The following is an 18,002-nucleotide window of genomic DNA, read 5'->3' on the forward strand; positions in this document are numbered from 1 at the left end:
ATCTTCGAATGCTCCCGGACACAATAGGCACAATTCTGTGAATCATCTTTCGTACGTGGTAATATCAAATCCTTGGGTTCGTAACCCTCTAAGTTCTGTCTTGAGCTTATTGACCTCGGTTCTGGGACGGTACTTCTCGTTCATCAAGTGCTTGAATGCTGACCACGGTAGTGCGTATGCATCGTCTTGTCCCACTTGCTCTAGATAGGTATTCCACCATGTTAACGCAGAACCTGTGAAGGTATGCATAGCGTACTTCACTTTGTCCTCTTCGATACACTTACTTATGGCAAACACCGATTCGACCTTCTCGGTCCACCGTTTCAATCCGATCGGTCCTTCGGTTCCATCAAATTCCAAAGGTTTGCAGGCAGTGAATTCTTTGTAGGTGCATCCTACACGATTTCCTGTACTGCTAGATCCAAGGTTATTGTTGGTATGTAGCGCAGCCTGTACTGTGGCTTTGTTTGAAGCTAGAAAAGTACGGAATTCCTCTTCATTCATATTCACGGTGTGTCGAGTAGTCGGTGCCATTTCCTTCAAAATAGTCAAATGGAACAAGTTAATCATACAGAATATTAAGAGTAGTTAATAGTATTTCGTAGCATAATATGAACTCATTTATAAAAGCTTTTTCTTCATATTAGCGTTTTATAAGTTTAAATTCAGGTAGTACCTACCCGTTAAGTTCATACTTAGTAGCTAATATACAATTCAACTACTACAATTCTATATGAAAAACTGATTATAATAATATTTCGCGTTCAAACTTTTACACAATATTTTACAAACTTACAATACCGCTTATTTTACATATAGCATGAAATATAGCACACAATAAATTTGATACAAAATGGTTGTGAAGATAATTCTAGCTAGTACACAAGTCGTTCAGCAAAGGCAATAAAGACACGTAATTCATACGTCCAGAAACAAGTCATGCATTCTGGTTTTACTAGGATTACTTCCCATCCTTGGTCTTGTGGAACATAACCGTTATGGCCGTTGATAAGACAGCGTGTTGTAACGTCGTCAAAGGGACGAGGGTTACGTAATGTCCAACAGTCCCGTAACAATCTAAAAACCTCATTTCTTACCCCAATTACCGACTCCGTCACTTGTGGGAACGTTTTGTTTAATAGTTGTAGCCCGATGTTCTTGTTCTCACTTTGGTGAGAAGCGAACATTACTAATCCGTAAGCATAACATGCTTCTTTATGTTGCATGTTAGTCGCTTTTTCTAAATCACGAAGTCCAATATTCGGATATATTGAGTCAAAATAATTTCTTAACCCATTACGTAAAATAGCATTTGGGTTCCCCGCAATATATGCGTCAAAGTAAACACATCGTAACTTATGGATTTCCCAATGTGATATCCCCCATCTTTCGAACGAAAGCCTTTTATAAACCAAGGCATTCTTGGAACGTTCTTCGAATGTCTTACAAACTGATCTCGCCTTAAATAGTTGTGCCGAAGAATTCTGACCAACTCTAGACAAGATTTCATCAATCATGTCTCCGGGTAGGTCTCTTAAAATATTAGGTTGTCTATCCATTTTGTGTTTTTATACTGTAAAATAGACAAGAGTTAGATTCATAAAAAAATACTTATTAATACAAGCAATTTTTACATATATCATAAAGCATAAGCACACTATATTACATATATTACACCACACGAATACAACTATCTTATTCCGACTCGCTTGTTTCTTCTTCTTCTTTGGTTTTGGTTCGTTTTGCCAAGTTTCTAGGGATATATGATGTTCCCCTAATACGAGCCGTCGTTTTCCACATTGGTTTAGAAAAACCTGGTGGTTTAGAGGTTCACAGGTCATTGTTAAAACTTAAGGACTTCGGGGGTTGACGATACATATAAAGTTCATCGGGGTTGGAATTAGATTTCTCTATTTTTATGCCATTTCCCTTATTATTTTCTTTTGCCTTTTTAAATTCAGTTGGGGTAATTTCTATAACATCATCGGAATTCTCGTCGGAATCCGATTCATCAGAGAATTGGTAATCCTCCCAATATTTTGCTTCCTTGGCGGAAACACCATTGACCATAATTAACCTTTGTCGGTTGGTTGAGGATTTTCTTTTACTTAACCGTTTTATTATTTCCCCCACCGGTTCTATTTCTTCATCCGGTTTCGATTCTTCTTCCGGTTCCGATTCTTCTTCCAGTTCCGACTCTTCTTCCGGTTCCTCTTCGGGAACTTGTGAATCAGTCCACGAATCATTCCAATTTACATTTAACTCTTCATTATTATTAGGTGAGTCAATGGGACTTGTTCTAGAGGTAGACATCTATCACATAATATCAAACGCGTTAAGAGATTAATATATCACATAATATTCACATGTTAAAAATATATAGTTTCCAACAAAATTTGTTAAGCAATCATTTTTCAAGTAAACACGGTCGAAGTCCAGACTCACTAATGCATCCTAACAAACTCGATAAGACACACTAATGCAAAATTCTGGTTCTCTAAGAACAACGCTCGGATACCAACTGAAATGTCCCGTTCTTATTGATTAAAAACGTTCCATATTAATTGATTTCGTTGCGAGGTTTTGACCTCTATATGAGACGTTTTTCAAAGACTGCATTCATTTTTAAAACAAACCATAACCTTTATTTCATAGATAAAGGTTTTAAAAAGCTTTACGTAGATTATCAAATAATGATAATCTAAAATATCCTGTTTAACCTATATATATCAAATCGTAACAATAGACCACAAGATTTCATATTTCAATACACATCCCATACATAGAGATAAAAATCATTCATATGGTGAACACCTGGTAACCGACATTAACAAGATGCATATATAAGAATATCCCCATCATTCCGGGACGCCCTTCGGATATGATATAAATTTCGAAGTACTAAAGCATCCGGTACTTTGGATGGGGTTTGTTAGGCCCAATAGATCTATCTTTAGGATTCGCGTCAATTAGGGTGTCTGTTCCCTAATTCTTAGATTACCAGACTTAATAAAAAGGGGCATATTCGATTTCGATAATTCAACCATAGAATGTAGTTTCACGTACTTGTGTCTATTTTGTAAATCATTTATAAAACCTGCATGTATTCTCATCCCAAAAATATTAGATTTTAAAAGTGGGACTATAACTCACTTTCACAGATTTTTACTTCGTCGGGAAGTAAGACTTGGCCACTGGTTGATTCACGAACCTATAACAATATATACATATATATCAAAGTATATTCAAAATATATTTACAACACTTTTAATATATTTTGATGTTTTAAGTTTATTAAGTCAGCTGTCCTCGTTAGTAACCTACAACTAGTTGTCCACAACTCAAACTATATATATTTTGGAATCAACCTCAACCCTGTATAGCTAACTCCAACATTCACATATAGAGTGTCTATGGTTGTTCCGAAATATATATAGATGTGTCGACATGATAGGTCGAAACATTGTATACGTGTCTATGGTATCTCAAGATTACATAATATACAATACAAGTTGATTAAGTTATGGTTGGAATAGATTTGTTACCAATTTTCACGTAGCTAAAATGAGAAAAATTATCCAATCTTGTTTTACCCATAACTTCTTCATTTTAAATCCGTTTTGAGTGAATCAAATTGCTATGGTTTCATATTGAACTCTATTTTATGAATCTAAACAGAAAAAGTATAGGTTTATAGTCGGAAAAATAAGTTACAAGTCGTTTTTGTAAAGGTAGTCATTTCAGTCGAAAGAATGACGTCTAGATGACCATTTTAGAAAACATACTTCCACTTTGAGTTTAACCATAATTTTTGGATATAGTTTCATGTTCATAATAAAAATCATTTTCTCAGAATAACAACTTTTAAATCAAAGTTTATCATAGTTTTTAATTAACTAACCCAAAACAGCCTGCGGTGTTACTACGACGGCGTAAATCCAGTTTTACGGTATTTTTCGTGTTTCCAGGTTTTAAATCATTAAGTTAGCATATCATATAGATATAGAACATGTGTTTAGTTGATTTTAAAAGTCAAATTAGAAGGATTAACTTTTGTTTGCGAACAAGTTTAGAATTAACTAAACTATGTTCTAGTGATTACAAGTTTAAACCTTCGAATAAGATAGCTTTATATGTATGAATCGAATGATGTTATGAACATCATTACTACCTTAAGTTCCTTGGATAAACCTAATGGAAAAGATAAAAATGGATCTAGCTTCAACGGATCCTTGGATGGCTCGAAGTTCTTGAAGCAGAATCATGACACGAAAACAAGTTCAAGTAAGATCATCACTTGAAATAAGATTGTTATAGTTATAGAAATTGAACCAAAGTTTGAATATGATTAATACCTTGTATTAGAATGATAACCTACTGTAAGAAACAAAGATTTCTTGAGGTTGGATGATCACCTTACAAGATTGGAAGTGAGCTAGCAAACTTGAAAGTATTCTTGATTTTATGTAACTAGAACTTGTAGAATATATGAAGAACACTTAGAACTTGAAGATAGAACTTGAGAGAGATCAATTAGATGAAGAAAATTGAAGAATGAAAGTGTTTGTAGGTGTTTTTGGTCTTTGTTGTATGGATTAGATATAAAGGATATGTAATTTTGTTTTCATGTAAATAAGTCATGAATGATTACTCATATTTTTGTAATTTTATGAGATATTTCATGCTAGTTGCCAAATGATGGTTCCCACATGTGTTATGTGACTCACATGGGCTACTAAGAGCTGATCATTGGAGTGTATATACCAATAGTACATACATCTAAAAGCTGTGTATTGTACGAGTACGAATACGGGTGCATACGAGTAGAATTATTGATGAAACTGAACGAGGATGTAATTGTAAGCATTTTTGTTAAGTAGAAGTATTTTGATAAGTGTATTGAAGTCTTTCAAAAGTGTATAAATACATATTAAAACACTACATGTATATACATTTTAACTGAGTCGTTAAGTCATCGTTAGTCGTTACATGTAAGTGTTGTTTTGAAACCTTTAGGTTAACGATCTTGTTAAATGTTGTTAACCCAATGTTTATAATATCAAATGAGATTTTAAATTATTATATTATCATGATATTATCATGTATGAATATCTCTTAATATGATATATATACATTAAATGTCTTTACAACGATAATCGTTACAAATATGTCTCGTTTAAAAATCATTAAGTTAGTAGTCTTGTTTTTACATATGTTGTTCATTGTTAATATAATTAATGATATGTTTACTTATCATAGTATCATGTTAACTATATATATATATCCATATATATGTCATCATATAGTTTTTACAAGTTTTAACGTTCGTGAATCACCGGTCAACTTGGGTGGTCAATTGTGTATATGAAACATATTTCAATTAATCAAGTCTTAACAAGTTTGATTGCTTAACATATTGGAAACATTTAATCATGTAAATATCAATCTCAATTAATATATATAAACATGGAAAAGTTCGGGTCACTACAAAGTTCACCTTAGTAAGTAGAGAGAGAGTTATTCCTCGGAATAGAGAGTTGAATGAGTGAGCAGGAAAGTCAACCTATTGACATTTAAGAGTAGTTAAGTGTTTTGCCCATGTTTGAGTTTAAGTACTTGTTTATGTATAGTTTGTTTCACTAAGTTTCTATTCCTAGTAAGTTTCTATTTTTAGAAAGTTTCCATTTTTAGAAAGTTTCTTATTTTAGTAGGTTCCCTATTTTAGTAAGTTTCTATACTTAGAAAGTTTCTACTTAAAGAGTGTTTTCCATTTTAGGATACTTGTCGTATTAGATAAGCTTTCAATCACCCCTTTCTATTCGAATGGCCATTTCAGGTCTAGGGGCTTGAGCTATAGGACCCTTTAAATCGGAAATCCAAACCCTTCCGCCTAGAGTTTCATAGAAACCATTCGTCCAGAAAGTTCGAAGATCTATACATCTCTAATACATATCCCAAAATGTCTTTACGTGTTATAATATAAGTAATAGGTTTTAGGTGTTAATAATATTAATAGTGTATACATGTTAATTAATAGTATAAGTAGTATTATGGTTTCATTAATCAGGGTTAGTTAATTAAAGTGGTATTTTAATGATTAGGGTTTGTAATAAATGATTAGGGTTTAATTAATGTCCTAGGGTTTAGGTTTAATTAATTAGGTTTAGGTTAAAGTTAATTTAGAGGTTTAATAATATATGTACAATATATGTGTCGTGTATATATATTGTAAATTTATTTAAACAAGATAACTTTAAAATATAAATTTATTAATTTAATATGTCCAATAGTTATCTTATTAAGTAAGTTAATGATTTTTATAAAAATTTATGAAAAAGTTCGGATTTATTTTATATGGAAACTTCAAAAATTGTTTTAACCATATCTAAGTCAATTTTAATCCAAATCGCATGATATTTATATGCATTTTGATTGGTTTTGAAAGGGGAATCCAAATATGAACTCAAAATAAGAGAATAAGACTTTTTAAGTTTTTGAAAAATTAGTGTTCTAATAAATACGAATTTAGTCATACTTAAAACATGGTTAGCAAGCTTAATAACTAAAGATACTTGGAATACTCTAATTAATTTTAGTAAGTAACTATATATTCAATTAATGAGATTTGATTAGGTTTAAATAAATTAGGGTTAGATATTTAGGGTTTGTAGATCATACATTATATATATATATATATATATATATATATATATATATATATATATATATATATATATATATATATATATATATATATATATATATATATATATATATATATATATATTTGTAATCGAAATATATGCATGTATATGTATATTTATTTTTTTTACATGAACAATATAATTGTATATGATCTATTTATGAATGTAATTATGAATATAACATGAATTGAAAGTAAACTTTAAGAGTTTTGGATCTAGGGTTTTACCTTGATGAAGATCTATGAAGATTAACAAGAAAAAGTTGACGAACACTTGAAGATGAAGATCAAACCCTTAAAGATTTGAAGAACACCTTGAAGATCTTGATGAACACGAAGAACGCGATGAAGATCCTTTGAAGATTGCTTGAAGATCACTTGAAGATCTTGAAGATGGGGTGGTGATTTTTGATTCTTCTTGGCCGAAATTAGGAGAGAGGGAGGGATAGATTTGAGAGAGAATTGTAAGAATGATTTGGTACAAGAATAGCTCTAGCATAGGTCCCTATTTATAGGAGAGATTGGAGGGTTCTATAATTAGAGTTTAACAAGTAATACTTAGGGAAGAAGTTAGGGTTAAATGAGGAGGTGGAGGAGGTATTTTGGGGCGAAAATATGGAGGGCAAAAGGGTAATTATACCCCTTAAAATTTCAGCTAGGGTTTAGGGGAATTAGGGTTAACTTTTTCACTCTAGTCCTTGTACTTTAATTTAGCTTAAATGATTCCTTAATTATCCTAATTTAATTATTTAAATGTATAAAGTTTAAGGTTATTTATTTTGTTCACAAAGGTTTATTAACCCTTTATTTTTATCTTTTATTAACTTGTTGTTTATCACACAAAGTTAATTATACATTTTTATAATTTTTTTAACGCTTATTGATTATAGTTAAATCGTTAAGTTTAATTATATTGTTTGGGCAAATTAAATGATGAAAGGATATATAAATGTTGGAAACTTGAGGGTCGTTATACATTCCATCGGCGAGTTGCGGATTATTCGGTGGCATTCATCAAGGCGACAAGCTGAGTGTTAATATCCTATGTGCATATGTATGTGTAGGATGGGTGCGGGTCGAGTGAAGTGATTCTCGGCTATAGCGCTCACTTTACATATAGGTGGATTTGATGGACTTGCGTATAGGTCCAATTGGCACGGTTGTGCGTTTTGGTTGACCACCTTTTGCGAGGTGCATATTTTATGTGTACGTTATCACATGTGCTTGTGATGTGGATTACATAACCACAATGGCGAAGGGTTGATATTGTGTTGTGGATTAGAATACCCCGATGATGTGGGTTGTGATTGGAGAAGTGGATCACGTGTGGATGCGGATTCACGATGACGCGTGTAGTTCGGTCATCTTATAGGAAGTGAGTCTCGTGTAGTTCGGATTCACGATGACGCGTGTAGTTCGGTCATCTTATTGAGGTAGTGATCTCGTGTGGTTGCGGATTACTAAGGCTTGTGTAGTTCGGCCAACCTCGATATTGTTGTGTTATTGAAGATAGTAGTCTCGTGTGGATGCGGATTTACTAAGGCTCGTTTAGGTCGGCCAATCTTCATGTTGGTAATTGGTAGTCGGTTCCGGTATTTGGTTAAGAGGTTAACCTTGGACGTTTGTATATTGTTTTATATATTTTCGTATTGTTGTGATGTAGCTAACCCTCCGGGTGTAGCTTATTGGCGTTGTTCACATCGTCGTTGGTGAACCTATATTTGTTGTTATTTTTAGCTTGTTGCTTAGTGATCGTACGGTATGCTTAGCTTAGCTTTCCTTTATGCTTGGATGCTCCGGTATGCGTTATTTGATTATTTGTGTGGCGTGTCCATTTTATGCATATATATGTATGTAGTATATTCTCACTCACTAAGCGTTAGCTTACCCTCTCGTTGTTTACATTTTTATAGATTTGCATGGAGGCGGTTGCTCGGGTAAGCGTGGGGACTAGTGGACTTGCGTAGTTTGCTTTAGAAGATGTGCTTTTGGATCGATTAGGATTGGGTAGCGTATCCCCAATCACCATGATCGGTTTTGTTGGACATTAAAATAGTCGGGTCGTGTTTGCCCGTTCGGACATTTAAACTATGTATTAAATGTTTTAAAAGTTTATTGAACTTATTATTGTATTAAAGATGTTTTCGGAAACATAATTGGGACCTAAATATTAATGTATTAAAGAAAAAATTTTACAGGCCAGTTTAAATACGGGTTGGGTTGTTTCAAGTGGTATCAGAGCATGGTCTAAGGGATTTAGGTGACTTGAGATAGGTGCCTAGACTTAGACTTTTGTGTGTGCTTATTTGTTGCGGGACTTGTAGGTGAACGGGTCGAAACGGGTTGTAGTTAGTGCCTTATTTGTAGGTTAACTAACTAAGATTGTGGCTAGTGTTGTAATTCTTACGTGTAATTATATCGCATAGAATTTTTGTTGTGTTGGTTTATATCATCGAGCGAGACGGTCGTTGTACTAACGAGTCGATACGGCGTGTGTGCGTAATAAGGACTTGCAAACCTTATTACGGGTGCAAATCGTGTAGTGACCCGAACTTTTCCATGTTTATATATATTAATTGAGATTGATATTTACATGATTAAATGTTTCCAACATGTTAAGCAATCAAACTTGTTAAGACTTGATTAATTGAAATATGTTTCATATAGACAATTGACCACCCAAGTTGAACGGTGATTCACGAACGTTAAAACTTGTAAAAACTATATGATGACATATATATGGATATATATATATAGTTAACATGATACTATGTTAAGTAAACATATCATTAAGTATATTAACAATGAACTACATATGTAAAAACAAGACTACTAACTTAATGATTTTTAAACGAGACATATATGTAACGATTATCGTTGTAAAGACATTTAATGTATATATATCATATTAAGATATATTCATACATGATAATATCATGATAATATAATAATTTAAAATCTCATTTGATATTATAAACATTGGGTTAACAACATTTAACAAGATCGTTAACCTAAAGGTTTCAAAACAACACTTACATGTAACGACTAACGATGACTTAACGACTCAGTTAAAATGTATATACATGTAGTGTTTTAATATGTATTTATACACTTTTGAAAGATTTCAATACACTTATCAAAATACTTCTACTTAACAAAAATGCTTACAATTACATTCTCGTTCTGTTTCATCAACAATTCTACTCGTATGCACCCGTATTTGTACTCGTACAATACACAGCTTTTAGATGTATGTACTATTGGTATATACACTCCAATGATCAGCTCTTAGCAGCCCATGTGAGTCACCTAACACATGTGGGAACCATCATTTCGCAACTAGCATGAAATATCTCATAAAATTACAAAAATATGAGTAATCATTCATGACTTATTTACATGAAAACAAAATTACATATCCTTTATATCTAATCCATACACCAACGACCAAAAACACCTACAAACACTTTCATTCTTCAATTTTCTTCATCTAATTGATCTCTCTCAAGTTCTATCTTCAAGTTCTAAGCGTTCTTCATAAATTCCAAAAGTTCTAGTTTCATAAAATCAAGAATACTTTCAAGTTTGCTAGCTCACTTCCAATCTTGTAAGGTGATCATCCAACCTCAAGAAATCTTTGTTTCTTACAGTAGGTTATCATTCTAATACAAGGTAATAATCATATTCAAACTTTGGTTCAATTTCTATAACTATAACAATCTTATTTCAAGTGATGATCTTACTTGAACTTGTTTTCGTGTCATGATTCTGCTTCAAGAACTTCGAGCCATCCAAGGATCCATTGAAGCTAGATCCATTTTTCTCTTTTCCAGTAGGTTTATCCAAGGAACTTAAGGTAGTAATGATGTTCATAACATCATTCGATTCATACATATAAAGCTATCTTATTCGAAGGTTTAAACTTGTAATCACTAGAACATAGTTTAGTTAATTCTAAACTTGTTCGCAAACAAAAGTTAATCCTTCTAACTTGACTTTTAAAATCAACTAAACACATGTTCTATATCTATATTATATGCTAACTTAATGATTTAAAACCTGGAAACACGAAAAACACCGTAAAACCGGATTTACGCCGTCGTAGTAACACCGCGGGCTGTTTTGGGTTAGTTAATTAAAAACTATGATAAACTTTGATTTAAAAGTTGTTATTCTGAGAAAATGATTTTTATTATGAACATGAAACTATATCCAAAAATTATGGTTAAACTCAAAGTGGAAGTATGTTTTCTAAAATGGTCATCTAGACGTCGTTCTTTCGACTGAAATGACTACCTTTACAAAAACGACTTGTAACTTATTTTTCCGACTATAAACCTATACTTTTTCTGTTTAGATTCATAAAATAGAGTTCAATATGAAACCATAGCAATTTGATTCACTCAAAACGGATTTAAAATGAAGAAGTTATGGGTAAAACAAAATTGGATAATTTTTCTCATTTTAGCTACGTGAAAATTGGTAACAAATCTATTCCAACCATAACTTAATCAACTTGTATTATATATTATGTAATCTTGAGATACCATAGACACGTTTACAATGTTTCGACCTATCATGTCGACACATCTATATATATTTCGGAACAACCATAGACACTCTATATGTGAATGTTGGAGTTAGCTATACAGGGTTGAGGTTGATTCCAAAATATATATAGTTTGAGTTGTGATCAATACTGAGATACGTATACACTGGGTCGTGGATTGATTCAAGATAATATTTATCAATTTATTTCTGTACATCTAACTGTGGACAACTAGTTGTAGGTTACTAACGAGGACAGCTGACTTAATAAACTTAAAACATCAAAATATATTAAAAGTGTTGTAAATATATTTTGAACATACTTTGATATATATGTATATATTGTTATAGGTTCGTGAATCAACCAGTGGCCAAGTCTTACTTCCCGACGAAGTAAAAATCTGTGAAAGTGAGTTATAGTCCCACTTTTAAAATCTATTATTTTTGGGATGAGAATACATGCAGGTTTTATAAATGATTTACAAAATAGACACAAGTACGTGAAACTACATTCTATGGTTGAATTATCGAAATCGAATATGCCCTTTTTTATTAAGTCTGGTAATCTAAGAATTAGGGAACAGACACCCTAATTGACGCGAATCCTAAAGATAGATCTATTGGGCCTAACAAACCCCATCCAAAGTACCGGATGCTTTAGTACTTCGAAATTTATATCATATCCGAAGGGTGTCCCGGAATGATGGGGATATTCTTATATATGCATCTTGTTAATGTCGGTTACCAGGTGTTCACCATATGAATGACTTTTATCTCTATGTATGGGATGTGTATTGAAATATGAAATCTTGTGGTCTATTATTATGATTTGATATATATAGGTTAAACCTATAACTCACCAACATTTTTGTTGACGTTTTAAGCATGTTTATTCTCAGGTGATTATTAAGAGCTTCCGCTGTCGCATACTTAAATAAGGACGAGATTTGGAGTCCATGTTTGTATGATATTGTGTAAAAACTGCATTTAAGAAACTTATTTTGTTGTAACATATTTGTAATGTAAACCATTATGTAATGGTCGTGTGTAAACAGGATATTTTAGATTATCATTATTTGATAATCTACGTAAAGCTTTTTAAACCTTTATTGATGAAATAAAGGTTATGGTATGTTTTAAAATGAATGCAGTCTTTGAAAAACGTCTCATATAGAGGTCAAAACCTCGCAACGAAATCAATTAATATGGAACGTTTTTAATCAATAAGAACGGGACATTTCAGTTGGTATCAGAGCGTTGGTCTTAGAGAACCAGAAAATTTGCATTAGTGTGTCTTATCGAGTTTGTTAGGATGCATTAGTGAGTCTGGACTTCGACCGTGTTTTCTTTAAAAATGATTGCTTAACATTTTTGTTGGAAACTATATATTTTTAACATATGAATATTATGTGATATATTAATCTCTTATCGTGTTTGATATTATGTGATAGATGTCTACCTCTAGAACAAGTCCCATTGACTCACCTAATAATAATGAAGAGTCAAATGTAAATTGGAATGATTCGTGGACTGATTCACAAGTTCCCGAAGAGGAACCGGAAGAAGAGTCGGAACCGGAAGAAGAATCGGAACCGGAAGAAGAATCGGAACCGGAAGAAGAAATAGAACCGGTGGGGGAAATAATAAAACGGTTAAGTAAAAGAGAATCCTCAACCAACCGACCAAGGTTAATTATGGTCAATGGTGTTTCCGCCAAGGAAGCAAAATATTGGGAGGATTACCAATTCTCCGATGAATCGGATTCCGACGAGAATTCCGATGATGTTATAGAAATTACCCCAACTGAATTTAAAAAGGCAAAAGAAAATAATAAGGGAAAGGGCATAAAAATACAGAAATCTAATTCCAACCCCGATGAACTTTATATGTATCGTCAACGCCCGAAGTCCTTAAGTTGTAACAATGACCCGGGAACCTCTAAACCACCAGGTTTTTCTAAACCAATGTGGACAACGACGGCTCGTATTAGGGGAACATCATATATCCCTAGAAACTTGGCAAAACGAACCAAAACCGAAGAAGAAGAAACGAGCGAGTCGGAATAAGATAGTTGTATTCGTGTGGTGTAATATATGTAATATAGTGTTCTTATGCTTTATGATATATGTAAAAATTGCTTGTATTAATAAGTATTTTTTTATGAATCTAACTCTTGTCTATTTTACAGTTTAAAAACACAAAATGGATAGACAACCCAATATTTTAAGAGACCTACCCGGAGACATGATTGATGAAATCTTGTCTAGAGTCGGCCAGAATTCCTCGGCACAACTATTTAAGGCGAGATCAGTTTGTAAGACATTCGAAGAACGTTCCAAGAATGTCTTGGTTTATAAGAGACTTTCGTTTGAAAGATGGGGGATATCACATTGGGAAACCCATAAGTTACGATGTGTTTACTTTGACGCATATATTGCGGGGAACCCAAATGCTATTTTACGCAACGGGTTAAGAAATTATTTTGACTCAATATATCCGAATATTGGACTTCGTGATTTAGAAAAAGAGGCTAACATGCAACATAAAGAAGCATGTTATGCTTACGGATTAGTAATGTTCGCTTCTCACCAAAGTGAGAACAAGAACATCGGGCTACAACTATTAAACAAAACGTTTCCACAAGTGACGGAGTCGGTAATTGGGGTAAGAAATGAGGTTTTTAGATTATTACGGGACTGTTGGACATTACGTAACCCTCGTCCCTTTGACGACGTTACAACACGTTGTCTTATCAACGGCCATAACGGTTATGTTGCACAAGACCAAGGATGGGAAGTAGTCCTAGTAAAACCAGAATGCATGACTTGTTTCTGGACGTATGAATTACGTGTCTTTATTGCCTTTGCTGAACGACTTGTGTACTAGCTAGAATTATCTTCACAACTATCTTGTATCAAAGTTATTGTGTGCTATATTTCATGCTTTATGTAAAATAAGCAGTATTGTAAGTTTGTAAAATATTGTATAAAAGTTTGAACGCGAAATATTATTATAATCAGTTTTTCATATAGAATTGTAGTAGTTGAATTGTATATTAGCTACTAAGTATGAACTTAACGGGTAGGTACTACCCGAATTTAAACTTATAAAACGCTAATATGAAGAAAAAGCTTTTATAAATGAGTTCATATTATGCTACGAAATACTATTAACTACTCTTAATATTCTGTATGATTAACTTATTCCATTTAACTATTTTGAAGGAAATGGCACCGACTACTCGACACACCGTGAATATGAATGAAGAGGAATTCCGTACTTTTCTAGCTTCAAACATAGCCGCAGTACAGGCTGCGCTACATACCAACAATAACCTTGGATCTAGCAGTACAGGAAATCGTGTAGGATGCACCTACAAAGAATTCACTGCCTGCAAACCTTTGGAATTTGATGGAACCGAAGGACCGATCGGATTGAAACGGTGGACCGAGAAGGTCGAATCGGTGTTTGCCATAAGTAAGTGTACTGAAGAGGACAAAGTAAAGTACGCTACGCATACCTTCACAGGTTCTGCGTTAACATGGTGGAATACCTATCTAGAGCAAGTGGGACAAGACGATGCGTACGCACTACCGTGGTCAGCATTCAAGCACTTGATGAACGAGAAGTACCGTCCCAGAACCGAGGTCAATAAGCTCAAGACAGAACTTAGAGGGTTACGAACCCAAGGATTTGATATTACCACGTACGAAAGACGATTCACAGAATTGTGCCTATTGTGTCCGGGAGCATTCGAAGATGAGGAAGAGAAGATCGACGCGTTTGTGAAAGGATTACCGGAAAGAATCCAAGAAGATATAAGTTCACACGAGCCCGCCTCCATACAACAGGCATGTAGAATGGCTCACAAACTCGTGAACCAAATTGAAGAAAGAATTAAAGAACAGACTGCTGAAGAGGCCAATGTGAAGCAAGTCAAAAGAAAGTGGGAGGAAAACGGTGATAAGAATCACCAATACAACAACAACAGCAATTACAACAATAATCGCAACAATTACCCCAACAATCGCAACATCAATCGTAACTACAACAAACGGCCTAACAACAACAACAACAACAACAACAGCAACTACAACAATCATCCCAACAACAATAATAACCGCAACAACAACAACAATAAGAAGCAGCTATGCCAAAGGTGTGAAAAGAATCACTCGGGGTTCTGCACCAAATTTTGCAACAAGTGTAAAAGAAATGGTCATAGCGCGACGAAGTGTGAGGTCTACGGACCAGGGGTTAATAGAACGAAAGGAACAAATGGTGTCGGAACGAGTAATGGCGGAGCAAGTAGTGTCGGAGCAAGTTATGCCAATGTAGTTTGTTATAAATGTGGAAAACCGGGCCACATTATTAGAAATTGCCCGAACCAGGAGAACACGAATGGACAAGGCCATGGAAGAGTTTTCAATATTAATGCGGCAGAGGCACAGGAAGACCCGGAGCTTGTTACGGGTACGTTTCTTATTGACAATAAATCTGCTTACGTTTTATTTGATTCGGGTGCGGATAGAAGCTATATGAGTAGAGATTTTTGTGCTAAATTAAGTTGTCCATTGACGCCTTTGGATAGTAAATTTTTACTCGAATTAGCAAATGGTAAATTAATTTCAGCAGATAATATATGTCGGAATCGAGAAATTAAACTGGTTAGCGAAACATTTAAGATTGATTTGATACCAGTAGAGTTAGGGAGTTTTGATGTGATAATTGGTATGGACTGGTTGAAAGAAGTGAAAGCGGAGATCGTTTGTTACAAAAATGCAATTCGCATTATACGAGAAAAAGGAAAACCCTTAATGGTGTACGGAGAAAAGGGCAACACGAAGCTACATCTTATTAGTAATTTGAAGGCACAAAAACTAATAAGAAAAGGTTGCTATGCTGTTCTAGCACACGTCGAGAAAGTACAAACTGAAGAAAAGAGCATCAATGATGTTCCCGTCGCAAAAGAATTTCTTGATGTATTTCCGAAAGAATTACCGGGATTACCTCCACATCGATCTGTTGAATTTCAAATAGATCTTGTACCAGGAGCTGCACCAATAGCTCGTGCTCCTTACAGACTCGCACCGAGCGAGATGAAAGAACTGCAAAGCCAATTACAAGAACTTTTAGAGCGTGGTTTCATTCGACCAAGCACATCACCGTGGGGAGCTCCTGTTTTGTTTGTCAAGAAGAAAGATGGTACATTCAGGTTGTGTATCGACTACCGAGAGTTGAACAAACTTACCATCAAGAACCGCTACCCACTACCAAGAATCGACGACTTATTTGATCAACTACAAGGCTCGTCTGTTTATTCAAAGATTGACTTACGTTCCGGGTATCATCAAATGCGGGTGAAAGAAGATGATATTCCAAATACTGCTTTCAGAACACGTTACGGTCATTACGAGTTTATGGTCATGCCGTTTGGTTTAACTAATGCACCAGCTGTGTTCATGGACCTTATGAACCGAGTGTGTGGACCATACCTTGACAAGTTTGTCATTGTTTTCATTGATGACATACTTATTTACTCAAAGAATGACCAAGAACACGGTGAACATTTGAGAAAGGTGTTAGAAGTATTGAGGAGGGAAGAATTGTAGGCTAAGTTTTCAAAGTGTGCATTTTGGTTGGAAGAAGTTCAATTCCTCGGTCACATAGTGAACAAAGAAGGTATTAAGGTGGATCCGGCAAAGATAGAAACTGTTGAAAAGTGGGAAACCCCGAAAACTCCGAAACACATACGCCAGTTTTTAGGACTAGCTGGTTACTACAGAAGGTTCATCCAAGACTTTTCCAGAATAGCAAAACCCTTGACTTCATTAACGCATAAAGGGAAGAAATTTGAATGGAATGATGAACAAGAGAAAGCGTTTCAGTTATTGAAGAAAAAGCTAACTACGGCACCTATATTGTCATTGCCTGAAGGGAATGATGATTTTGTGATTTATTGTGACGCATCAAAGCAAGGTCTCGGTTGTGTATTAATGCAACGAACGAAGGTGATTGCTTATGCGTCTAGACAATTGAAGATTCACGAACAAAATTATACGACGCATGATTTGGAATTAGGAGCGGTTGTTTTTGCATTAAAGACTTGGAGGCACTACTTATATGGGGTCAAAAGTATTATATATACCGGCCACAAAAATCTTCAACACATATTTAATCAGAAACAACTGAATATGAGGCAGCGTAGGTGGATTGAATTATTGAATGATTACGACTTTGAGATTCGTTACCACCCGGGGAAGTCAAATGTGGTAGCCGATGCCTTGAGCAGGAAGGACAGAGAACCCATTCGAGTAAAATCTATGAATATAATGATTCATAATAACCTTACTACTCAAATAAAGGAGGCGCAACAAGGAGTTTTAAAAGAGGGAAATTTAAAGGATGAAATACCCAAAGGATCAGAGAAGCATCTTAATATTCGGGAAGACGGAACCCGGTATAGGGCTGAAAGGATTTGGGTACCAAAATTTAGAGATATGAGAGAAATGGTACTTAGAGAAGCTCATAAAACCAGATACTCAATACATCCTGGAACGGGGAAGATGTACAAGGATCTCAAGAAACATTTTTGGTGGCCGGGTATGAAAGCCGATGTTGCTAAATACGTAGGAGAATGTTTGACGTGTTCTAAGGTCAAGGCTGAGCATCAGAAACCATCAGGTCTACTTCAACAACCCGAAATCCCGGAATGGAAATGGGAAAACATTACCATGGATTTCATCACTAA

The sequence above is a fragment of the Rutidosis leptorrhynchoides genome, chromosome 1, assembly GCF_046630445.1.
Source record: "Rutidosis leptorrhynchoides isolate AG116_Rl617_1_P2 chromosome 1, CSIRO_AGI_Rlap_v1, whole genome shotgun sequence".
Classification (NCBI taxonomy): Eukaryota; Viridiplantae; Streptophyta; class Magnoliopsida; order Asterales; family Asteraceae; genus Rutidosis; species Rutidosis leptorrhynchoides.